Source organism: Vipera berus, assembly GCF_964194415.1.
Source record: "Vipera berus genome assembly, chromosome: Z".
NCBI classification, from domain to species: Eukaryota; Metazoa; Chordata; class Lepidosauria; order Squamata; family Viperidae; genus Vipera; species Vipera berus.
This window is the reverse complement of record NC_138205.1, coordinates 46,854,459-46,882,010: the sequence shown is the minus strand read 5'-3', so window position 1 is coordinate 46,882,010 and position 27,552 is coordinate 46,854,459. Positions and strand designations below refer to the sequence as shown.

General features: G+C 39.0%; 1 protein-coding gene across 2 annotated transcripts in view; it reads right to left on the bottom strand.

Annotated features, from left to right (window-relative positions):
- GJC1 (gap junction protein gamma 1) overlaps nucleotides 1–26,671 on the bottom strand; it is a 28,258-nt gene extending 1,587 nt beyond the window's left edge. Inside the window, exon 1 of one of the 2 annotated variants that reach the window (XM_081345665.1) lies at nucleotides 26,578–26,671. The gene's annotated coding sequence lies outside the window, so the exon portion shown is untranslated. Of the gene's footprint in view, nucleotides 1–25,608; nucleotides 25,819–26,577 lie in introns of those variants that run through there. The other variant, XM_081345664.1, reaches the window with a different exon arrangement.
- Between the last annotated feature and the right edge of the window lie 881 nt (nucleotides 26,672–27,552).

Here is a 27,552-nt window from a genome sequence, read left to right as displayed (position 1 = left end):
TTTCTATATATTGCTTTTATTGCACCCTGAAATAAATTAGAAAATAAGTGTCTAAAATTATTCCATTTAATATTTATTAACATTTTATAGTGACATGATTTAGTTCTACTTTTATTTTGTTAATGTGAACTTGTCTAAGCCCAAGCCAGAACATATTTATATAAATATTCAATTTTATCAAACGTCCCAAATTCAGTCATGTGACTGCACAGGAGAATGAGGGGAGCTGTCAAAACTTCAAATCCAGGTTGTAAGGACCCCTTTTGGAAGCAGTTGTAACCTCAAGCAGTTGCTAAGTGACTGATCATAAAAGTTGAGGATTCTCTGTAATATCCAAACAGTTTCCAACAAAGGACAGATAGTGTCAGGACCCACCCCAAACCACGTCTTAGGAAGACAAAATTCTTGGAGTCAAATCTATTCCAAAAAGAATCTTTACTATGACATGCTTGGTTGTAGGAACGAGACAGGACTTAATATTAATCCACGAAGTAAACCCTTATAAAGAGTTCCCGGTTTAACCCCCCTTAACCCCCATTTGGTCAGTCCCCCATCCTTTCTCTCGTATCATCCATCTCGTGGGAAAAAGGAACTTAGGACTCTTCCTGTTTATTTCTGTCTTCCGTGACAAAAAACAGATGCTAGCCCCCCCTTTTGTTTCCCCAGTTCAAAAGGCTTCTCCTTTCCTTTGAAATGCCTATTGCCGGTTCAATACACATCTATTCTCTTCTCTTCGGGAGATGGCAGAATCCATGGAATAATGTTTGAAACATTCCACTTATGAATATGATATAAATGGATTCTGACAGATAGCCTAGTACAGGGGTAAGCAACCTCGGCTCTTTTATGACTCATGGACTTCAACTCCCAGAATTCCTGAGTCAGCTATGCTATGCTGACTCAGGAATTCTGGGAGTTGAAGTCCATGAGTCATAAAAGAGCCGAGGTTGCCTACCCCTGGCCTAGTAGAACATTTTAAAATATATTTCCACTGTTCAATGTTATATTCAGATTTTGCCTGAATTTCCCTGAAAAAAATATAAATTCTAAAATTCTATGTAAGGTTTATATTTTAATCTGAAGAATACTTTATTTCATTTTCATTACCTAATTCAGGCTTCCTAAACTTTTTGCCCTCATGCCTCCTTTCAGTGTAATTTTAATGTACACAATTCTCCTAAAAATCCAAACATAAGATAAATACAAATGAACAATGAAAAGAATACAGTCAAACTTTGGAGGAAAAGGGATCTTTCTAACTGGTTTCCTGAAGAAAGCACACATTCTAACTCAGGGGTGTCAAACTCAATTTCATTGAGGGCCGCATCAGCATTGCGGTTGCCCTCAGGGGGCCGGGTGGGTGTGGCCAGGGTGGGTGTGGCCTACTGGGTGGGCGTGGCCAGCTTTACATCGTTGGCATCAAGGGTGCCTATGGGGGCCTGGGCAGGAGTGGGACAGATCTGAGGGTCTCTGGCAGAAGGAGGGTCTCTGGGCCAGGGCCAAGGCAGTGGGGGCCGTTCCCTCACTGTTTCCAGGATGGCTTTGCGGGCCGCATGAAACCACTTCGCGGGCCGGATCTGGCCCCCGGGCCTTGTGTTTGACATGTCTGTTCTAACTGAACTGTATTGTATAAGTTTAAAGGCATGCTTGCCTTCAGCATGTACATTGCTAATTTAAACAATTCTCCATTATATCTGAAGTACGAAATTGCACTTTCATTTCATTATCTAAACCTGAATATGAAGCTGTTAAATGAAGATTATAGACTAAAAAACTAATCTGAACCAATCCTAAATATGTTCTATGTTACAGAAAGCACTTACACTGCATATTACTTCATAATCTGAAAAATAATTGAAACACATACCATTCCATTTGCAACCCTGAAAAAATATTTAAATCAACTTCATTTATAAAGTTTCACCCTCCCAGTTTAGAGTCTTGTGTCAAGTTAGGTTTAAACTGACAGAACTGATTTTTGGTTTGTTAAATAGTACTTATAAACAACTCTAATGTTTAAGTTGTATTTTTGTGATTAACAGATTGTGTTCCATTTGAAATGGATTATCATTTTTTAAGTTTGATATTCAGAACCGCAGTACTGGAGTTTTCTTTAAGCTATGGTAAAAGAGTGAAATATATTTAAAATCAGCATAAACTAAGCAGATATGTATCTGTCACGGAAAGAGCAGTAAGAAATTAAGCAAGGATGTCACTTATCTATGGAACTAGTACAACAGCAAATTGAGGGACATAACCATTGTTTGATTATCAAATCACACAAGGTAATATTAGTTACTCTGACATTTAGTATAGATTTCCTATTAGGAAAGGAAGAAAGGAGGGAGTAAGTCCAGCAGCAGCAAACTTTTATCTTTAAAACTTTTAAAATTCGATTACTGTAGATTCATTCAATCTATGTGCATATACACTTGCTATCCAGCTAGGTGGCAGCACCTAGATGATTTTAGCTGATCTCTTAGATCAGGGCTTTTCAACCAGTTATACGCATACCACTAGTGGTACGTTGGCACCTGGCAAGTGGTACGCGTACAACGGGTTGAAGAGCACTGTAAAAAAAATAATGTAAAAGTGGATGAGGTGAAGTGGCAGCAGCGCCACACAGGCTTGTGGGAAAGTCAGCTGGAACTGCATGTTGCCTGGGTGTCTCTTAATTTTTATTGTTGTGAGCCGCCCTGAGTCCTTAGGGAGAAGGGCGGCATATAAATTTAATAAATCCTAATCCTAAGCCTGCCAAAAAGGGCATGCTCCAGATTTTCTCCTTTAAAATCTGCCACCTTATGGGTCCTGAACCACCACCTTGGTGGTGGCCCCTGTGCTGTAGAATGCTTCCTCCCACCCTCGATATAAGACAGCCTCCGCTCATCTTTGGGAAAGGGTTGTTATAACCAGTTTTTTTCCAGGAATTTGGGTCCAGTTGAACAGAGTTTCATTTTGGTTGTTTTTATTGTTATGCTTGGCCAGTATTTTTTTTATTTTATATTTATTCAATGTTTTTTGTTATTTGGATTTTCCCCTGATTTATAATTTCTTATTGGTGTATGCCATACACAGTCAGATTGAGTTGGGCCGCCTTATAATTCTAATAAATAATTAAACACAACAAATAACCACACCCAATTTTCTGTGGTGTGAAAAAAAAATATAGAAGTCACATTAGAAAATACACTATATAGTTGCTGTATATATAAAAAGAAATAATTCCATAATAAAAAAACATGTTTGGAAGTACCTTGCCTTCAGAACAGAGCAATTCACATGTACCTTCCAAGAAAGCCCAGATAATTTCTAGTTCTAGTTTCAACATTTTCATATCAAAATGAGGATTTTGGAATAAAACTACCTAAACTCCCCTTTAAAAATGAGAGTTGCTTATCAATAAATTTTCTTAAAAATTTAAATTCTTGTGCTCTTATATTTGTAATTATAACCCTACTTCCAAATCAATTATGAAGTCCTTACAAGAAAGAAAAATAAAAGTTTTGAAATATCTTTACAATCCCAGACTTTACTGTTATTGACAATCCCTTTGGAGATGGGGGTGCACAGAAAGAAGCAAAAGGGAGCAAGTGACAAAGTGGGCATTGCAACACTAACACTATCCCCCTTTTATATATGTATGGACATCCCATGAAAATACACAAAAAGTGGAGTTTGTGTCAGGAGGTCACAGCACATTTCATCATTTTGGCATAAGTATTGCTGGCTGATATGTAGAGATCTCATACATGTAAAACATTTAAGGAGACCTAGGAATAATTTTGAGCTAGAAGAGAGTTCTACAAGGAAAAGTTGACAAAAAAAAAATCCAAAAGCAAAAAGAGAAAGTCTCTTAGCTAGCTACAGAAAATGTTGGGAAACTACATATTATTTTTGCCAATGGAAGCATTACAAATTAGGCCCGAATACGTCCATATTTTTTTTACACCTGCCACATTGACAGTTTTCTTATTTTGAATTATAGAAAATGACACAAAAATAGTTAAATATATATCCAAATTTTCCAAGATCTCAATGTCACAACTTTTCCAGTCAGCTCTGTATCATACGACCTCCAAGATTATTTTTCTAGTCATTTCATTTTCTAAATAAAAGGGTTATTCAGTTCATGCAAATTTATCTCATGTGACATGTTATAAAGAAAAGCTGCATTTAAGGCGACTAGTTCTCAGTTCTCAACAGAAGTTTTGTTTTGCCAGCCTGCTTTGGTATTTTAACAAACCATGGCTTATCTCCCCCCACACCCACCTTGAGGCAAATTCAGGTATTAAAGGAAAATAAAAAGGGAGCAGAGAAGCAGCTATACAGTCACAAGCAATTTTCTTCTCTTTCTTCTTTCCATAAATCTATCCATATCGTTAGAAAACAAGAATGTGTATGTTGTATGTCCCATACCAGGAATTCAAGATGATTTTATGATTTTTTATGATTCGTAGGACAAATACTAAAAAGAGGAATGTAATTTTTAATAATATTAACATTTGAAGTGTATCTCAGAAACCCTTTTTTTGCTTCGTCTGCCATTCTGTTTTTACATTGCAGAAAGCAAACGGTAATTCAGCCAATCTGTTCCTCAAAAATAAACTGTTACATGTTCTTTCTTCAACTTATGAAATTTATTTCTGGACACTGAAAAGGCTGATTTTATTAAACACATTTAAAAATACTACGCTTCCCCCATCTTTTGTTCATCGGGTTGCCACTTAGCAAGTGGCTAGATTTATTACAAAAGCATTGTAAGAAGATATGTTGGCTATGTTCACCACCTTGAGTTATTTGTAAAAATAATAAGTTTATTTATATAAATAAACAAATAGATAGGTAGACAGACACAACTTCAGGTCATATATTTAAATTTCCCATTAAGTCTTTGGGGAAAAATTACTAGTAATATACATTTATAGTAGCTAAGGCCCCTAGAATATGTTTCTAACCTACCAGATATTCAACTATTGCATTGGATCTTTATTCTAACAGTTTTATTTTTCTGAAAGTATGTTATGATTACTTTCCCCATTGGGTCCATTTGGAAAACAAATGTGTAAGTCTTTTGAAAATATTAGGATCTGGGTGTATTAAACTAAAATCTTCATTTCCAACCTTGAAAGCTGATGGGTATATTTAGTTATTAACAGATAAGCAGTTGTGATTTGATCCACTTCACATCAGAATATGATATTATAATGTATCCTCAAATCTGAAAACTGGGGGAACAATGTTAACGATGTCATAAACATTAAACAATAAGTACCCTTTTCTCCATCTCATGCTAAATTATGCTAAAAACTTACAGAAGCTTTTGTTAAGTTTATGCTTGCTTCTGAGAAGAACAGATTACTGAAAACAAGTGAGGGAAGTACAAATGAAATATAAGGACTGCAGACCTAATGGTTTGGGTTAAAGACAATAAAGTATTTGAAAGGATTGCCTGCCTGATTTTGAATTGGTTTGGTTTCCTTTTTCTTGTGCAACTACAGCCAAAGAGTTCCAGCTTTGCTTAGAGCTATGGCCATAATATTAAACAAAACTGCATGTTTTCACCTAGGATTAAATGGACATGACAGCAGCAGAGACAACACACAGAATGAAACATATCCTGCAGGAAGTCATGTACCAAGGGCTCTAAATGCATCCAGACTACTCTGAAAATCTGGTTCAGCAACTGACCACTATCCTTGACATATCCAGCTTTGCAACTATGCAGAAAATATTTAATCATCTCAAAATCATGTTACTGCTATCCTATTACATCATTTGGGACATTTAGAAATCTAAAAAGAAAATAGAAAAATAAAAACACAGTTTCCTACAAGCCATGTATGGGTAGCATTCTTGTAGTCTGTCTCCCTTCGGCAGTTTTATGCATTTAGTTGAAATAGCCCTACATGGCTAATTCAGTTTTATGGAATATCCACATGAAAGCAACAGCAGGAGTATGTTCATTTCCTTAGAGTTCACTCACATTTTCTCAGATTGCAGCAGTCTGATTGGAAAACCAAATATAGTAACACAATCTTCAAAAGCATGGATAAATGTTAGAACTCTCTATCTCCCCAAATGACATACTAAAAATTATTATTTCCTGAATAGAGGCATTATATTGTCTTACATGTTTTCCCCCTTCATGGATTACTGCCTTGTCGTGGCGAAGGGGCTTGCGTAATTCAATGAAGCTATGAGCTATGCCGTGCAGGGCCACCCAAGACGGAAAGGTCATAGCAGAGTTCTGACAAAACGTGATCCACTGGAGAAGGAAATGGCAAACCACTCCAGTATCTTGCCATGAAAACCCCATGGACAGTACCAAAAGGCAAAACGATATGACGCTGGAAGATGAGCCCCTCAGGTTGGAAGGCGTCCAATATGCTACTGGGGAAGAGCAGAGGGCTAGTACTAGTAGCGCCAGAAAGAATGAAGCGACTGGGCCAAAGCCGAAAGGACGCTCAGCTGTGGATATGTTTGGTGGTGAAAGGAAAGTCCGATGCTGTAAAGATTTTTTCTCCATAGGAACCTGGAATGTAAGATCCATGAATCAAGGAAAGCTGGACGTGGTCAAACAAGAGATGACAAGACTAAACATCGACATCTTAGGTATCAGCAAACTAAAATGGACCATCAGGTATACTACTGCGGGCAAGAATCCCTCAGAAGAAATGGAGTAGCCTTCATAGTCAATAAAAAAATAGGAAAAGCAATACTGGGATACAATCCTCAAAATGACAGAATGATCTCACTTCGAATCCAAGGCAAACCATTCAATATCACAGTAGTCCAAGTCTATCCCCAACCACCGGTGCTGAAGAGGATGAAATTGACCGGTTCTATAAAGCCCTACAGCACCTTATAGAACTAACACCCAAAAATGATGTCCTTATCATCATGGGGGATTGGAATGCTAAAGTAGGAAGCCAAAAGATAACTGGAATAACAGGCAAGTTTGGCCTTGGAGTACAAAATGAAGCAGGGCACAGGCTGATAAAATTTTTTCAAGAGAATACGATGGTCATAGCAAACACTCTTTTCCAACAACCCAAGAGACGGCTTTACACATGGACATCACCAGACGGTCAACACAGAAATCAGATTGACTATATGCTCTGCAGCCAAAGATGGAGAAGCTCTATACCACGGGTCGGCAACCCGCGGCTCCAGAGCTGCATGCAGCTCTTTGAGCTGTCTCCTGCGGCTCCCAGCCGCCCGGTGCGCGCGCACCTCTCCGAATGGGCGGAGGTGCGTGCGCACCTCTCCAAACCTTTGGAGAGGTGCGCATGCACCTCCGCCCGAACAGGCAGTGGCGCCGCTCGTTGGGAAAGCTGCCGCGGCCCGTTTGCACAGCTGCCGCCTACAGAGGAAGGCGGCAGCCTGCAAACGGGCCGCGGCAGCTTTCCCAACAAGCGGCGCCACTGCCCGTTCCAAGAGGTGCGCGCACACCTCTCCGAACGAGCGGAGGTGCGCACGCACCTCCACGTGAACGGGCAGCGGCGCCGCTCTTTGGGAAAGCTGCTGTGGCACGTTTGCAGGCTGCCGAAGGCGGCAGCTCTGCAAAGGGGCTGCGGCAGCTTTCCCAACAAGCAGCGCTGCTGCCTGTTCCGAGAGGTGCACGCGCACCTCTCCGAACGAGCAGAGGTGCGCGCGCACCTCCGTGCGAATGGGCAGCGGCGCCGCTCTTTGGGAAAGCTGCCGCGGCATGTTTGCAGGCTGCCGAAGGCGGCAGCTCTGCAAACGAGCTGCGGCAGCTTTTCCAACAAGCGGCGCCGCTGGCCGTTCCGAGAGGTGCGCGCGCACCTCTCGGAACGGGCAGTGGTGCCGCTTGTTGTGAAAGCTGCTGCAGCCCATTTGCAGAGCTGCCGCCTTCCTCCGAAGGCGGTAGCTCTGCAAATGGGCCGTCGCCGTCGCGCAACCGGTTCCATCATACATTAAAAAAATGGCAACTGCGCGCGTCCATGCATGCGCAAGAAAAAACTTTGTGCATGCACAAAATGTTTTTTGCGCATGCGCGTGCATGGACGCATGCACGCGGCTCCCACTTTTTTGTGTGTGTGATGGAACCGGTTCCCAGTGGCTCTTTTCCTTTTTCAGGTTGCCGACCCCTGCTCTATACAGTCAGTAAAAACAAGACCAGGAGCTGACTGTGGCTCAGACCATGAGCTTCTTGTTGCAAAGTTTAGGCTTAAATTAAAGAAAGTAGGGAAAAGCGCTAGGCCACTCAGGTATGAATTAAATCATATCCCTGTTGAATATACAGTAGAGGTGACAAATAGATTTAAGGAATTAGATCTGATAGAAAGAGTGCCTGAAGAACTATGGACAGAGGTTCGCAACATTGTACAACAGGTAGCAACTAAAACCATCCCAAAGAAAAAGAAATGCAAGAAAGCAAAATGGCTGTCTAAGGAAGCTTTGCAAATAGCTGAGGAAAGGAGGGAAGCGAAAGGCAAGGGAGAAAAAGAAAGATATGTCCAACTAAATGCAGAATTCCAAAGAATAACTAGAAGAGATAAGAATGCCTTCTTAAATGAACAATGCAAAGAAATAGAAGAAAACAATAGAATAGGGAGGACCAGAGATCTTTTCAAGAAAATTGGAGAGATGAAGGGAACCTTTAATGCAAAAATGGGCATGATAAAGGGCCAAAATGGCAGGGACCTAAGAGAGGCAGAAGAGATTAAGAACAGGTGGCAAAATTACACAGAAGAACTATACAAGAATGAGCTTAACGTCCCTGATAATCACAATGAGGTGGTCACTGACCTCGAGCCAGACATCCTATAATGTGAAGTGAAGTGGGCCTTAGAAAAGCTGAGCAACAACAAAGCTAGTGGAGGTGACAGTATTCCAGCTGAGCTATTCAAAATCTTAAAAGACGATGCAGTAAAAGTGCTACACTCAATTTGCCAGCAAATTTGGAAAACTCAACAGTGGCCACAGGATTGGAAAAGATCAGTTTACATTCCAATTCCAAAGAAAGGCAGTGCCAAAGAATGTTCAAACTATCGCACCATTGCACTCATTTCTCATGCTAGTAAAGTTATGCTTAAAATTCTACAAGCTAGACTCCAGCAGTATGTGGATCGAGAACTACCAGAAGAACAGGCAGGATTTCGAAGAGGCAGAGGAACTAGAGATCAAATTGCTAACATACGCTGGATCATGGAGAAAGCTAGAGAGTTCCAGAAAAACATCTACTTCTGCTTCATTGACTATGCTAAAGCCTTTGATTGTGTGGATCATAACAAACTCTGGCAAGTCCTTAAAGAGATGGGCATACCAGACCATGTTATTTGTTTCTTGAGAAATCTATATGCGGGCCAAGAAGCAACAGTGAGAACTGGACACGGAACCACTGATTGGTTCAAAATTGGGAAAGGAGTCCGGCAAAGCTGTATACTGTCGCCTTGCCTATTTAACTTATATGCAGAGCACATCATGAGAAAGGCAGGGCTAGATGAATCAAAAGTTGGAATTAAGATTGCCAGAAGAAACATCAACAACCTAAGATATGCAGATGATACCACTCTAATGGCAGAAAGTGAAGAAGAACTAAAGAGCCTCTTGTTGCGGGTGAAGAAGGAGAGTGCAAAACGGGGGTTGAAACTAAACATTAAGAAAACCAAGATCATGGCATCTGGCCCTCTCAATTCCTGGCAAATAGATGGGGAAGAAATGGAGGTAGTGACAGATTTTATTTTCCTGGGCTCCAAGATCATTGCAGATGGGGACTGTAGCCAAGAAATTAAAAGATGCTTGCTCTTTGGGAGGAAAGCCATGGCAAATGTAGACAGCACACTAAAAAGCAGAGACATCACCCTGTCAACAAAAGTGCGTATAGTCAAGGCTATGGTCTTCCCAGTTGCAATGTATGGCAGTGAAAGCTGGACCATAAGAAAGGCTGAGCGCCAAAGAATTGAAGCCTTTGAACTATGGTGCTGGAGAAGACTCCTGCGAGTTCCTTGGACTGCAAGGCGATCAAACCGGTCAGTCCTAGAGGAGATCAACCCTGACTGCTCTTTAGAAGGCCAGATCCTGAAGCTAAAACTCAAATACTTTGGGACTTCCGGTGGCGGCGCGGCGCCGAAGACAGCCTTCCCGGGCTGCCCGCGGCTCAGCTGTTTGTTTTTTCGCCCGAAACAGCGCCGATCAGCTGTTCGGGCGAAATTGAAGCCCCCTCCTCGGGAGAAGAGGAGGGGGTGAGGCCCCAGGTAGGGGTAGAGTTCTCCGGGGCCGCCTGAGCTTGGAGCTTGGGCGGCTGAAGGATTGAACTCCCCCGAAGCCTGGGTTGCTCCCAGCTGGCCGGCGTCTCTGCTCCGAACTTCTTGGAGCAGAGCCAGGCGTCTGCGAACCATCCCTGCCTGAAGAAAGAACTATGATTTAAAGGAGCAGGCAGAGCGGTACAAGAGGGAAAGGTGAAGAGGATTATTTTACTATACTCTCTAGCTTGTTGGACTTTTTAAACTTTAAGTGAAAGTGCGTCATAATTGAGGACTAAAAGATGGCGGCGAAACCTCCCCCTAAAACTCTTCGGAGCGGTGGATCCTCGCCGGTGCAACAATCATCACTACAGGCGTTGCACCCTCCTGAAGTGCTGACGCCGAAGGACTTACGAGATGCTCTGGATAAACTTTTGGAATCAATCAATCATGTAAGAAGGTTAAGGCTTTTTGGATAAAAGTCTGGTGGAATATGCATAAGATTTTTAAACAGAGGATAAAGTTTTGTCCGCAACTTTTTTTGTTGGGAATAATTGCAGACGATACAGTTGTGGACACTAAGTTGATGTTGAACTTAATTACGGCAGCAAGACTTTTGATAGGCCAATATTGGAAGAAAGAGGAATTGCCGACCATAGAAGAGTGGACTTTAAAGGTTTCCGACCTGGCAGAGATGGCGAAGATTTCGGCCTATTTGAAAGATCATTCGCAAGAACGCTATATTATGGAATGGAGAAAATGGATTGAGTTTATCCAGAACAAGTATAGGGTTAAGAAGTTTTATGTAGCATTCGAATAAGTCTTCTTTCGTGTTTTTTTTCTTTTTTATTCTAGTTTTTTATATATAGTTAATATTGTTAAGGTGTGTCTTATCCTATATAAGCTAGAGAGTAATGGATTTTAGATTTTATAGTGGGTAGTATATGGTTGTTTATGATTGCCTTTTTATAGATATATACCTTGTATTTAGCTCTGGGAAGTCGGGGGGGGAGGGGGGGATGGAGGGAGGGGAGGAGGGAGGGAGGTTGGGGGGAGGTAGGGGGGGAGCAGGGAGGGGGAAGGGGGGTTTTTTAAAGGAAAACTGTATTTTAAAACTTTTCAATAAAAAAAAAAACCTCAAATACTTTGGCCACCTAATGAGAAGGAAGGACTCACTGGAGAAGAGCCTAATGCTGGGAAAGATTGAGGGCAATAGAAGAAGGGGACGACAGGGAATGAGGTGGCTGGGTGGAGTCACTGAAGCAGTAGGTGTGAGCCTAGATGGACTCCAGAAGATGGTAGAGGACAGGAAGGCCTGGAGGAACATTGTCCATAGGGTCGTGATGGGTCAGACACGACTTCGCAACTAACAACAACAACATGTTTTTGATACCTGAAAACTAAATGACTTTTATACACAAAAGCATTAAATGAAAGGTAATTAATATATTTTCTCCCAACATTTGAAAAATACTTTTACTTAAAAACTTCCAACTAAGAAACAAACCAAATAGACAGTCCTCAGTTACCTCATGTGATGGTAATTGGGACTGAAATTTCCATTACTAACTGATGCGATACTAAGTGTGAAACATCACATTGCTGCCTTAGCAATAGCAATCCTAGCACTCCTTGTCACTGTGTTAACCAAATTTCACCAGTCATTAGATGAGGAACCATCCCAAGCCAGGCCACTTCCAGCTTAGCTCCTTCCATTCCCAAGTCTCCATAAGGCAAGAGAAGACTGCCTCCTTTTCCAATACTCCTCCTTCCTGTGTCCGACAGCCTTTGCCACCTTGCACTCCATTTGTTTTCTCGGCCCTGGCCATGTGAGATGAGCACAGGACAATTCTCTAAACAGGACCAGTAGAGTGCAGGATCAGCAGCGTTCAGGGTGGCAGAAGTGACGTTTCCACAGATTGGCTGGCCCAGTGAGGAGATGAGGCAGCACTCCTTAGTAGCAATAGGACAGGGGTTGAGACACAGGCCTAGGGATGGTGGCAGCTGGCTGGGGTCTGGGCTTCCCTACCTCAGCCCCAGTACTGACACTACTGTATACCACTGTGTAGGATGGCTAAAAGGGCAACAGTTGGAATACCCCTTTTAAGTGTGGGTGGGCTGCCATATTCCCCAATTTTGATCACATGACTGCAGAGGGCACTGCAATAGTCGTAACTGCAGGGGGCACTACAATGACCATAATTTCATGGACCAGGCATAGGTAACATTCATTCAGCACCACATACTTTTGAACTATTGCTGAATGAATGGTTGTATATAATTCAAAAACCACCTACGCACATTATAGCTAGAACAGGATAACTGTTGTTTTTTTTAAAAGCCATGTTGTAAATTAAGTTTTAAAAATGGATTAGTTCAAGCAAACAATATTACCCACTTTCCCCACAGATAAATGCTATATCGCAAAAAAAACAACAGCATAAAATATGTGCACAGAAATAGAAGCCTCTCCAGAGAGTAGGACATAAATTATCTTTAAATCAGTGAGAGATTTCAAAAACACTTCCCAGAAAAATGGGGTGTACTTATTCATGGCAGTGTTTGCCTTGTTTAAACCAACCTTCATCCATTGGTATGTCTGCCTTACACATCAACAAGTGGAAAGTTAAATGATACAGTAAGGTTCAAGACTGTCACAAAAGAAATACCTCCTAATTTGGTCATCTCTATCTCCAATTGAGTCATTTTGGTGTAGTGGTTAAGACATCAGGCTAGAAACCGGGATAGTCCTGCCTTGGGCACAAAAGTCAGTTGGTTGAATTTAGGCCAGCCACTGTCCTTCAGCCCTAGGAAGGTGGCAACGGCAAATGACTTCTGAAAAATCTTCCCAAGAAAACTTCAGAGACTTATTCAGGCAGTCTCCGAGAATTGGACACAATTGAATGGAAGAAAAACATTCCAATTACCAATATTTGAGTGATAGAGTGATGGTTATTCTTTGACAAAGGAAATTTCCCTGGGCTTAAAACTACATTGGATACAGCCGGATCAATGCATTAGTATCCTTTCACTGAAGAGGGAAATCTCTCTTTATCTGTGGTGGAAATGAGGTAAAGATAAAGTTGCTTTCACAGAACAAACTGTTCTTTTGGCACAAGGCAAACCATTTAGGGGATAAGGAAGGGAGAAAAATGTTAGTGGGTCAAGCTGAATATACATGCTGAGTTAAAGCCCTCAAGCTTCATATTCTGGGAGATATCATTACTGATTATTGAAGAAGTTATTCCTAATGTACAAAGACCATGAAAGAACTGTGGACAGCCTAGACAAGAGAAAGCTGTTGACAATTTGGGGAACTTGAAGAGAAAAAAAAGAACTTATGGCAGCTTAGTGGTTTAAAAGATTTCCATAGACTACGATACATTCACCGAACACAAGCACTCTGTAATTCCTGAAGTTATGCAATAATAACTAAAAAATTAATACATGTATTAATTTGTCATGCATATGTCTTCCCCCTTTAACAAAATTAGAAACTGGTCCAAATTCCAAAGGTCAGAGAAATTCAACTTTTGTGAATACTGCTACCCTTCCACTAAAGCACACATATATCTGAAAATAGTCGGCCCTATTTCCAAAGACTGATCTTTTATCATACCGAATGTCAGTTTTATTCATTCTCTTATTATTCATCTTCTGAGGAAAAAAAGACAGCAAGTGTCTTTCTGTTTACATTGAATCTTAAGATATCCATTAGCACAAGGGTCACCAACCCCCCGGGCCGGGGCCCACTACTGGGTCGTGGCCTACTCACAAGGCCATGCAAATGGCAGGCCAGCACACACACACACACAGCTTGACTTGGGTGAGCAATGGGCCGGTGTGCACGCACACACACGTCCAACCTAACTTGCGCAAATCAAGCTGCGTACACATGCCAGCCACTGCTCGCGCAAGTCCTATCCTCCCAACAATTTTGTCAAATTGACATTGATTTAGGATCATGAATGTACAGGATGCATCAGCACAAATGCTGCTTATACACTTGGACCTCACCAAATGGACTTCACAGTAATCATATTGGCTATGTCCTATGCAATCATCAACAAACAAGCTTGGGCCTTATTGTTAAGATATATCCAAGTGTTGATTGTGGTTCAGATTATGAACTGTTGGCGGCCAAGATTAAAGTCAAACTATGCACCATCAAAGAGGCAGTGTCTCCAAATAAATTTGATGTTATCAAAATCCCTATTAAATATACAATTGAGGTGAACTGTAGTAGGAAATTCAATTGATCATAGTTGGAACTGCACCATACAAGAAGCCAGAGAAAAATTATTACAAGTGGCATTCAGATGAAACCATAGATGAACAAAGAAGAAGCAAGAAGACTAAATGCATCTTTCCAGAGGGCAGCAAGGAAGTTTATTGGGATGAGTGATGTAAACAGCTTGAAACGGACTACATGAAAAGGTCACACCAGGAATGCATTATGCAAGTCAAAAAGATACAAGCACCATTTAAGGTAGTCCTTGACTTATAGCCACAACTGAGCCCAAAATTTATGTTGCTAGGTGAGACTTTTGTTAAATGAGTTTTGCCCCATTTTAAGACTTTTCTTGCCATAGTTAAATGAATCATTGCAATTGTTAAGTTAGTAATATGGTTATTAAGTGAATCTGACTTTCCCATTGACTTTGCCTGTCAGAAACTCACAGAAGGTGATCACATTACCTCAGTACACTGCAACCGTCATAAATATGATCCAGTTGTCAAGCATCCAAATTTTGATCACATGACCATGGAGATGCTGGAAATATCATGTGTGAAAAACAGCCATGAAGTCACTTTTTTCAGTGCCTTTGTAACTTTGAACGACCACTAAATGAACTGTTGTAAGTCAAGGATTACCTGTATTGCTCCTAAAGGCATCATGAAAAAGCAAGAGGAAGAAATGTCCAATCTTCATCAAAAACAGATGGCAAGAATGTACAGAACAGCTGTATGCAGGTAGCTAAGGAGTCCAGCCTCAGGATGACAAGAGAAATAGAAAAAAATATCCTTGAGGAAGGATGATGAGCCAACTATCAAACAAGTTTCCTGGTATTGACACCATCCCTGCAGAATTACTGAGACCTGTATCACCCAGAATCATTTTCTTCTGCCAGAAAATCTGGGAAGCCAAAACTGGCCATAGAATTGGAAACACTCAGTGTTCATTCCATTGCCAAAAAAGAGTGACTCTAAAGCAGACATGTCAAACTTGTGACGTCACATGATGTCGCACAATGTATTGGAGCTTTTTCCCCATTGGCGGCAATGGGGTGGGCGTGGTTTCCTTGTGATGCATCTTGTCCAGGGGCCGGCAGTTTGACACCCCTGCTCCAAAGATTGCTCCAATTATTGCAAAATAGCTGTCATCCCTCACTTCAGCAAAATTCTGCTTTAAATTATACAACAACACCTAGCACCAACCATCCAAAGGGAATTACCAGATGTCCACGCCGGCTTCTGAAGGGATTGTGGTACCTGTGACCATAATGCAAATCCGCACTGGATCATGAAAAACTCTCATGGTTACCAAAACATCATGTATATATGCTTCATCGACTACAAGACAGCTACCGATTGTGTTGGTCATGAGAAGCTATGGAGAACCCTACAAAACCTGGGACTACCAGCACATCTGGCTAGGTTGGTGCAATCACTATACATAAATTAGGAAGCCACTCTACCCTATGGAGACACTGATTGGCTTAAGATAGAGAAAGAAGCACATCAAGGTTGCATTCTCTCACCTGTCTTATTCAACCTGTATGTCAAAGTGATCATGAGGAAGCTAGATCTTGAAGAATTAAAAATTGGGGTAAAAATAGGAAGAAACAGGAATAATCTTCAATATGCTGCTGATATAACTCTCCTCTCAGAAGCCAAAGAAGGCCTGAAACATTTGATTAAGAAAATCAAAGAAGAAAGTGAGAATTTTGGTCTCTTTCTGAACATGCAAAAAGACCAAGCTCGTGACCACTGCAAGGAAGGGAAACCTCAAAATAGACATTCATGGTGAAGAGGTGGAATATATGGAAAAATCCATTTCCCTACAGATCGCTCAAAGCAGTGAATGCAGCCCAGAAATAAACATCAGATTGCACTGAATTGCACAGCCATGATGAACATGAGCAGAATATGGAAATGCAAGAACATCAGCTTGGCAAACAAATATATATTAGTTTGCTTTATCATGTTACCCACAGCTAGCTATGGCTGTGAAAGTTGGACCTTAAAGAAGCAAAACAGGAAGAAAATCGACTCATTTGAGCTGTGAATCACAAAACTGCATCTCACTTATTTTGCCCCATCATGTGGGGGTATTCACCGGAGAAACAATTACGTTTGAAAGTTAGTGGTAAATCAGGCTACTAAAGAATATGATAGCTGGATACCATCAAAGGTGACACTAACCAGAGCATAGAACAACTCAAAGAAGTAGTGCAAGACTGGAAGATGTGGAGAGACCTGGCCCATAGAATCGCCAAAAATTGGACACGACTGAATGGAAAACATCATCATCATCATCATGCTCTCGTAATGCAATATAGTCTGAAAACATACACATTTACATTTTCAACATGTAAAATAGTGAAATAAATAACTCTCACTAGAGTTCCATTTCTTAAGGAAGGTAAACAAACTAACAAATATATTATGGAAAAGAGAAGATAAAAGTTAATCCAGTGGATCCTAAGAACATATTATTATGCCCCAATAACAAAGCGTGTCCTTGCAAGAATTAGAGTTATCAGTTTGAAGAAATAACCAAAAAACCTGAAGTTTGTCTTTGGGAATTAAAAACCTGAGTCACTTTAGAATGTGCTATGGAGACAGATAGGGAGATGGAGAAAGATATTCCTAACCTCTGGCTATCAGTAGAATTGTTACATAAAGGTAACTTTCCAAATATACATAAAGTATAAGTCACTATTCAATTAACACTTCCAAAGTGCTATATTTTTTGCCTTCTCTCTCTCTCAAAATAGGCTTGCATTCTTCATACAAGACCACTGTTTTCCATGAGTTCCCTTTTGCCAGAATAAAAGAACAGCACTGCAGAAGTAGCACCTAAATCCTTCAGGCTTCTCTACCTGTGTAAACAGCATCAAAAGCAGATTACCAGCTTCCTGGCAGATTCATTACTTTCGGACACTAGTAATTTTTGTTTGTTTGTTTGATTATTATAATTCATGCTTGTTAACTACCCATCTCCCTCAAATTTCCAAGGCCCTATAAGTTGGAAGTTATCTGCAGCTATATTTTATATATAAAAAAGTGATTCCATATAGTTCAAATAAGCAGATTTTTAAACTAAAAGGCACGCTTTTAGAATCAAATTCTCATCCTTGAAATTAGAATAGTACAGAATAGAGCTGGAAGGAACGTTGGAGATCTTCTAGTCCAGCCTCCTACTCAAGTTAGGAGAACCAATACCATCTCAGACAAGTGACTGTCCAGTCTCTTCTTAAAAACCTCATTGTCCGACAACTGTCTGACTAGCAAAGCCAACAAAACTATTTTCCTCTAGGTGAGGAAATTACCTTTGAGTCCCAAAGGTAAAGCTTTATTAGATAAACCATCCCGGAACTAAAGAAGCGAAACCAGCTCTAAGTTTTCCTGCATGGAAGCTTGCTTAATTAAACAATAGGTTCCTGTTCCTCCACCCACCGAGTGTTCACACTATCCAATAGTAATACTTTTTTGTTATGGGAACAGTTCACTTCTCCATTGAGCACCTGCCGCAATGACCTTGACATAGTGCAGGCTCTCATGGTCTGTGAACGGCTTCTTGGCATTTCATTTCCTCCACTCGTTTTCTACCCCTCCCCCCTTTTCTATGGCAAGTTGATTAGCAATAGAAGCTAGCAGGCATCATAGTGATTCAAGTTTTGATACTCTGCTTTTAAAAATCTTCATACATTTTGCTCCCTCTCCTATAACTTTTGAGTTATTAACTCAAATCAATGCTTCATTATGAAATTGTTTAAATATACCGGTATTTAAACATGTTTAAATCTGTCAAACAGGAAGCAGCACCTAAGGTGGAGTAGGTATCAATGTTACATGTATAACCTGTTCTCTGGTTTATATGGATATGAGCAACAAACCAAAAGTAAAGGTTTATATATTGCATTTACTTATGCCAGTATTTGAATATAAGCAAATAAAACATTTTGCTGCCTTATGACTCCATGAGGAAATGTCTCTTGGATTAACTCACCTGATTCAAATTTTATTTATAACTCAGGAAGAAGCCCCAATTCATAATACTTCAGTCTACAACCCATTTAATTAACTGTATTGTTAATTCAGGGACGCGGTGGCTCAGTGGCTTAGGACGCTGAGCTTGTCGATCAGATGGTCGGCAGTTTGGCGGGTCGAATCCCGAGTGCCGCGTAACAGAGTGAGCGCCTGTTACTCGTCCCAGCTTCTGCCAACCTAGCAGTTCGAAAGCACGTAAAAATGCAAGTAGAAAAATAGGGACCACCACGGTGGGAAGGTAACAGCGTTTCGTGCGCCTTTGGCGTCTAGTCATGCCGGCCACATGACCACGGAGACGTCCTCGGACAAGCGCTGGCTCTTCGGCTTTGAAACGGAGATGAGCACCGGCCCCTAGAGTTGGAAACGACTAGCACGCATGTGCGGGGGAACCTTTACCTTTACCTTTTATTGTTAATTCACACATCTGGTAGGCAGGAATGTGAGCATTCTATTCTATTCTATTTGATAAATTAGGAATCTATGAAGAAATTCTGCCTCCTTCCTTCCTTCCTTCCTTCCTTCCTTCCTTCCTTCCTTCCTTCCTTCCTCCCTCCCTCCCTCCTTCCAATCCAAAAGGATCTGAAAAGACATCAAAGCAATGTGAATGATAGGTGCACATTCAGGATTTTTTTTAACTTTTATTATTATTACTTTTTATTATGAAAAACAATAAACTGTTCTTGCAATCTACCACATTAAATCCAGGCACTCCTGTGCCTTTTCTTTCTCCACAGACAATACTGCAAAATCAACAGTAGCCAAGGATTCCAAAAATATTTAAAATTTTCAGTTAATAATTGAGCTTCAATCATTATCATAAATGTATGTTTGAAGCCATTTGAAAATCTGCTGTTTAAAAAGTTTAAAATCAAGTTCTATTATGTCATTAGATATTGGTAAACTAGAAGCCTCAAATACAGGTCTTGAAAGTTCAAGTCTGGATTTTAAAATAAGTCATGAAAAAATTAAAATGTCAAAACAGAACTATGTTTCAGATCATGTTAGATTACATTGCTGAGTAGTATTTTGATTATTTACAGGTTTTTAAACTTTGCATAAAGTAGGAAAAAGACACTATCACATTACAGTTGAGCCATCATTATGGGAATCCAATACATCATTTTTATTCATTACTGAAAAAAAGGAAGTTATACCCTAAAATAATGAGCCATTCATAGGACAAGGGTAACAAGCACCACGTGCTAGCCTTTTGTGACGCATGTGAAAAGACAGAGCTCCCAACGCAGCTCAATTCTATTTGATGTTCCTAGCCTGCACGGGGGAGGCAGGGCATAGGGCAATGACAACATTAACATCATTTACAAAGCATTTTTGTCCTTTTCCCCAAAGATTGTGAGCAATATTCTTAGAATGTATGAGGGCTTTTTGTTCAAACCTATTCATATACTTTATTTCCATGCAATAGCCCTATGATTCAATATAATTAGTGAATATACTGAAAACATAGTAGATCAGGGATTCAGGCTAAATCAAGCAGCAACTACCCTAAGATCGTTTATGAAAGTGTGGCTGCGGAAAGATTTAAGCCAAACAGAATCCAAGACTCACAAAACACCTTGAAACCAGTATGGTCTTGAAGACAGAGGGAAGATCCATTGTCAAGGCAACTATCAGCTAAACAAGATCTGAGCACAGACCAAGAAAGCAGTTTACAAAAATACTTCAGACAGTTCCCCCCACTACCCCAATTCACATGAAGACGAAAGAGGGCAGAAGGAGAGTATATTCAGATTTGCAAGAATTTGTTACTACACTTGCTTTTATAAGAGTAGCTTTAGCTCTATATGGTATCTGTTTCTTAGTTGGTCTATTTTGTAGGTATGACAAATCCTGAATTCAGGTTTCTCCCTTGATAAATAAGTGTATAATTTATCCATCCATATACAGCATTACTGGTGAGATAAGTAGATTTTGTTGCAAAGAAAGGGAAGAGGAAGGTTTGACATGGGCTTACCATTTCACAGTAGCTCTGACTTCCTTTAAAAAATGTACACTTTCTTTTTTAGCTTCTTAGTGCCCAGCCCAATCATACCCAGAAGCAACACTAAATATTCTGAATTTACTGCTGACACATAGGATCCAGCAACAAACGTCAGACCATTCTTTGCTGGATCAAATCAACAATACACTAAAAGTAGTGCTAACCAGCTGGTCATAGGAAACACAAGCAAGCACAATGATGGTTTCCATTCTTGGTTGTTAAACCTTGTGTATCTGCTGTGAGAATAGTTTTCACTGCTACTTATCTCTACCAGATCTATCCTCCACATACTTATTAAGATTTATGTGGAAATCTAGTAACTTCTACATACCATTATATTTTGCATGGCCAATGGCTTCTGATAGTTACGATCCCTCAAGATTCAAATGCCATTTTAATAGACATGTGTATACAATCTATCAGGAATACTTTCTACAGCAATTAAAGATGCATGATGTGTTCTACAGTTCTTTCATGTTATTTTTAACAATATATTTCTCTGATAGCATTGTAAAATTGTGTGCAATGAAATAGCCCCCCACAGTAATAATTCTGTTATTGGACCCAACTAAGTGGGCATTATGTATCCAATTCTATTTCCTTTCATGTCTGCCAAATTCCCTGCCCAAAATGATTTTATTTGCTTTTATTGAATTAAAAAAGACTAGAATGCTGCAAAGCAAAACTGCAGCCTTAGCTTTATCTGTATTTTCAATGCATCTGAACTCAACAAAGATCTCACAGGCATTCTTGGAAAATGATGGATAGTTGCAACACAGTGCTTTATTAGGAGAAAGGCCCATTTCCCCTCCTCTCTCTACTAGGCAAGATAAATTGGGGCAATGTAGAAGTATCTAGGGTAGCTAAGGGATGTAATGGAATATTTTGAGGGGCAAACATAGTTAATTTTATATTCATGCATTTCTTTTTCCATAGTAATTGGTTATTTGTTTAGGCGTGAAACACTTCAGGGCAATCATTACATATTTTTCAAGTTCCAAATGTATTCAGTAACCCCCAAAAGCTGAAAAACACTGATTCATAATGATTTGACATTATTATGACACTATACATCTCAGTAAAATAGGAAAGGAGATTAATGAGCAATAGGGATCTTCAGTAATCCATATTCAAAGAAGGTGATTTGGAATCCATGGGACTGCTCAGATAGCATCTGTCAACACTCCTTAAAGAACCTGTCATTTTTCTTGAGTTTCCACATATTCCCCTCATGAAAAACATTTGAGTTAAGGAAGTGTGATAAGTGCCCATCCATGTTGTAAACTGCTTTTTCCACTCTGAATCCTGGCTACTGCAGTTCTAATAAGCACTTTTCTTCCCATACAATACTTTTAATTCAGGGACATTATAAAAAGTCAAGTCTCTCAACTTTCTTATCTTACAAACTAAGCCTAGACAAAGTTCATTTATTTAATTTCAAATCCAGATTTAATTACGCTTATGCAAAAATAAAAATTCATTACTTGCTAAAATTAAACATTAATTCAAAATGCCAGGAAACAACAGGCTATAGAAAGCTGGGTTATGGTATAGCCAGTTCTCTAAAGTGATCTTTACTAACCTCACTGAGTAAGGACACTGATTCTTTCAAGTCCATTACTGATCCCAGAACATTTACCATAGTGTCATGGAAAAAACTCAGTGAAAGAAACACAAGGCAACAACACAAAACAATAATTCTTACTTTAAGATTCGGAGGTTTATTTTGCTAATAATTTGGAACATAGCAAACATAATAACACAACATCACTTACATTAATAACCCATTGCAATGTGGTCCAGTGACATAGCAGTTCCAATAAGGATAGCTATAGGCCAATGGCAAATCAACCAGGTCCAGTCCCAACTTTTTATACCCCTTCTCATCCTAAGACCATAGAAAGACGGTCAGTTGCATTATGCAGAGGAGAAACTGAGCCTTTTATCAGAGAAATTAATAATTATAAATGGACGTATAATAATCCATATGCCAGATGACATTCAAAAGCAACAAGTGATAAATTGAGGAGCATAAAAATATTTTAGAGACATTCTTAATAACTGGGCAGTTATTATAAAAGCAAAATAAAATGCAAAATTCTGCAAATAAGGAAACAGTAGGGATGAGCAGCAAAAATACATAGTTGCACAACTAGAAGACTGACACTGGTTTATTTTTGTGCTAATGTATGCATTCACAAACTACTTCATATTATGTATGGACCAGTTATCTATCTATGTAATATTCAGAAGTTCAACTGGGTCCCAACTCTATCTAGAACGTAAGACAAACACTGGGTTCAAACACATTTTAGACAATCATGTCTTAGGCCCAGTTCTTATCAAATTTGCAGATGACACCAAACTGGAGGGAATAGACAACAATCCAGAAGGGAGGCTCAAGATACAGAAGGATTGTGACAAACATGAATACTAGTCCCTATTTAACAAAATGAAATTCAATGGTGGGTGAGAAAAGCAAGGTTTTACATATAGGCAAGAAAAGCCAATTGCAGACATATACAATAGGTGGTACCTGGCTCAATAGTTGTAATTGTAAGAGGGATGTAGGAGTCCTAGTGGACAACCATTTAAATTTAACCCAGCAGTGCGTTGCAGCCAGCAAACAAAGCTAGCACAGTCCTAGACTACAGTAATACAGTCCTAGACTACAGTAATAGAGGGATAGAATTAAGATCCTGTGAAGTGCTACTACCATTTTATAATGCTTTGCTAAGACTTGGAATATTGCATCCAGTTTTGGTCATCACAATGTAAAAAAGATGTTAAGATTCTAGAAAGACTGCAGAAAAGAGCACAAAGATGGTTAAGGAATTGGAGACTAAAACATGGTTACACGAATTGATATGCCTAGTCCAGGGGTAGGCAACCTCGACTCTTTTATGACTCATGGACTTCAACTGGCTGGCTCAGGAATTCTGGGAGTTGAAGTCCATGAGTCATAAAAGAGCCGAGGTTGCCTACCCCTGGCCTAGTCTAATGAAAATGACGGGGGTAATGTGATAACAGCATTCCAATATTTGAGGGGCTGCCACAAAGAAGAGGGAATCAACCTATTCTCCAAAGCAGCTGAAGGCAAGACAAGCAGCAATGGATGGAAACTAATCAGGGAGAAAACCAATCTAAATATAAGGAGAAATTTCCTGACAGTTAGAACAATTAATCATTGGAACAATTTGCCTGCAGAAGTACTTTATCACTGGAGGTTTGACAGCCGTTTGTCTGAAATGGTATAGGGACTCCTGCCTGAGCAGGGGGTTGGACTAGAAGACCTCCAAGGTCCCTTCCAACTCTGTTATTCTGTTATTATTTTGTTACATCTCATCAAATTGTTTTTTTTTCATTTTGACTTACCATAATTATGGGAATTCAGTAACTGTAGTTCATAATCCATAATTAGTGTACCTTCTAAACCAATTAATTATTTGTTTAATAAACCATGGTCCAATAAGTCATGTTTCAGGTTAATATGTGAATCCACTGCATAATACATAATACATAATCTAAACCAGAAAGTGTGCTTCCAAAGGATTGCTCTGTAACTTGCAGCATGGATTAATTGCTAAAGCAGCAAATAGCCTCAGGAGCAAACCCCCTCCCCCCATATCCCTATCAAAATGCATCAGCCTTCCATTCTTCTGAGGTCAATAAAATGAGGACCCAGATTGTTGGAGGCAAAATGCTGACTGTGTAAACCACTTAGAGAGGGCTGTAAAGCATTGTGAAGTGGTATATAAGTCTTAAGTATTATTGCTTAGAAGACAGACTTGACTTGTCCTTTAGAAAAAAGATCGGTTTTTTTCAACATAGCCAAGGGCAGGGTTATTTGTGTCCCTGTATGATATATATTGTTTTATATTATTATTTCCGAATTTGAGAATGGTATTTACCTTACCATTAGCTATGTTATGGTTGTTTTTGAGATTAGTATTGCAATCTTTGTATTTGTTGGCAATTGAAGCAGCTAATTAAACCTTAAACAATAAGGACTTCCATATAGATAACATACATTTAGACATTCATTTCTGAAGGCATGGGTTAGGGAAAATTAACCTTAATTTTCAGGTATTATGCTAAACATTAAAAAAAATTGAACCCTAGAATCAAACACACAGCCCACCATTGGTTGTTTTGAAAGTATTTCCTGTGGTTTTTAGATTCAAAAAAATTGATGTGAAATTTACTATTAGTATGTAGTTTTTCTCCAGTTCTTCCTCTGTTAACAGATAAAAGGTGGATACTTTAACTCTGAATTTTTCCTCTAATTCAGAATTGCAAGCAAACTTGCAAACATCTGTTTAAAAAAAAACAAAGGAAGCAACAAGATTAGATGTAACAATACATCTGTGTAAGAGTTAGGGAAACAAATAATTTTTTTGGAAAAAAAGTCCAGCTCTGGTTTCAATTGACATTTGAATCATAAGCTTATAAGCTAGCAATACAAAACATTAATAATTTAATGGATGTTAGTGCTTTTTTCAATACTTTGGCTGTAAAAAATATTATCTATTTAAAAAAATATTTTTATTTTTTAAAAATAACTTTTTAAAATTACATCCCAGTGAAATGTGTTTTTCAAAAAATAAAGTCGCAAAAAGGAAAGTCTTAAGACCACTGTAAACCACCTTGTGTCCAACGATTTTGGTGGGCTACAACTCACTGTGATAAATAAATAATAAATACATTAAGAGAATGAGAATGGTAAAATAATTTATTTTTTCTGAGATTTGTCATTTTGCTTTGAATATCCAAAAATCAGGAATAAAGTTCTGCTGTAATAGTCATCTGTGTTCAGTTAACTGCTGTTTTTTCAATTATTGATATGCCTTCCATAAACACTTTTGATTCAATAAACATTTTTCCAGCAGTGAATTTAAATCATAAAAGTTAATTGTAGAATTTTGTACTATTTCAAAAGTCAAGAAACTAAAGATCTGCAAACCAATATATTCCTCACATCAAGCATACATTACATATATTTTAATGTTATTTTTTTAAAAAGCAGAATTTGCTTGAAAGATTTACATTACCCTGTTTTTATTTCCTTTAAAGAAACGGATCCACACTGTACAAATATACTTATAGTCTCCAGCTACTTACAGTCTCCAGTGGTTTCCAGGAGGGTAGGAAAAGAAACTCAGCCCCAAGAAGTCATCAAGAAATATGCGACAAAAAAGGACCCACAAAATAAGATGCTGAACATAGGAATGTTGCCCAAGGAAGCAGTCTTAGCACTGATATAGCAAACATCCTTGAGAAGGCCAAATGTTTTCTGTGTTCATCAAAAAACAAGTTTTGACAGCCACCGAGATACGTTCTAAGCCGGCTATTGTTTGAGACAACACTGCACAACCCTTTTCTCCTCCCCTTATTACAGTGCATGAACATTATATGCATCTCATTCTCAGCCATTCGCCAGGGGGACATTAAGTTCTGTTTTCACAGTGGTTTTTGAGTAATAACAATGTGAATGTGCAGTCCACTACTTTGCAGATGTAGACTTGCACCCTCCTAAAACCTACAGGTCAAACTGATTATTTCATTAAAATAGTTTGGGTCATATAACATTTTGTTCGTGTTTTTTTTCTTCTATTATTCTCTGCAATTAAAGGAAATGTCTCTTCTAACAAAGACAGGAGAACCACAATGGAAGACATTAAGAAAGAAATTCCACTGAAATAGTGCCTGCCATGTTAAGCATTTTTTGTTAAGCAGTTTCACCGAATGCAGTGAGAATTATTTCTAATCAAGTCAGATAAAAATCAAAATTAGACATCTTTGTCTTAAGCCAGAAAACTGTCTTAAAACATTTTAGGAACATTTTATAAAATTAAATGTACAATACTTCAGTGAAACAATTGTGAATATAACTTCTAATTTCTCATTTAATAATATAGAGGTAGGTTAACAGAACTGACACTTGTTTCAAGCAAGATGTTTTATGCAACTGAAAAACTGACTTATCATTCTCAAAGAGTAAAGAAGTACAACTGAATTGAACATACACCGAATCATCTTTAAATGACCTTACAAGTATGTATTTCTTTGCTAAAGATTTGCAAAACTTACTAATTCAGGAACAGAGACTTTTGCTTGCCCCTCTGGCCATGCTGCTGATGCTTCTCAGACTATGAAGTTCCAGGGACAGTGTAGCAGTTTCTGGAATAAACCCTGCAAGCCAACAGGCTGTGTTTGTGTATGTGTTTTGGGACACAGTGTTGTGTCGCAAACACAGCACTCTGACCTAAACAAGCATGTCCCAGACACAGCTCCCTGACCAAAACACAGTTCAATTTATGTCAGGAAACTGCAGAACTATGCCTTGAAATAGCATGAGGGGGAGGGAGGGGGGGGATGAAAAATTCCAGACAATCCCTATTTAGTAATCATTAAAAAATTCTTACATTTTTAAATTAAAATTATTTTGTACAACTTATAAGTTAGTTACATTATGGCATACACCTTTTAAAAATTAAATCTACATCTTTTTGTGAGTACTGACAAATATCTGCTCAGATTATATTGAATAAGAAGGCATTTCTATAGAAAAATTATTCCAGATGAGTGAATAAATCATGATTTAAATTATTAAAATAGAATCTTTCTTAGTGGTTTAAATCAATTAACAAATTTACAATTATTTGTCAGTCAGTGCAGTACAATGGCTGGATGTAGAAGCAGGAACACTAGACTGAAGTCAACTGTGAGCCGTGGAAACTCACTGGATAACTTTAAGGCAGTTATTATTTCTCAACTCAAACCTGGTTGTTGCCGCAAGAAAAACTGGTAAAAAGGCTAGATATGCAACCTTGAGTTCCTAAGAACAAAAGATGAGGCATAAATAATATTTTAATAAATTAATAATAATCAAGTCTAGCTTGGTTCCTATTATAGGTGTTTGATCTATAATGACCCATGCTCATTACTTAACACTTGATAAAAGTAGTTATTACTTATTAGTTTGCACTTATTCTGGGGAGTTACAGGTCATAGTCTACTTAACCATGGAGATTCATGAACAATTATAAAGAAAAATACCAGTTT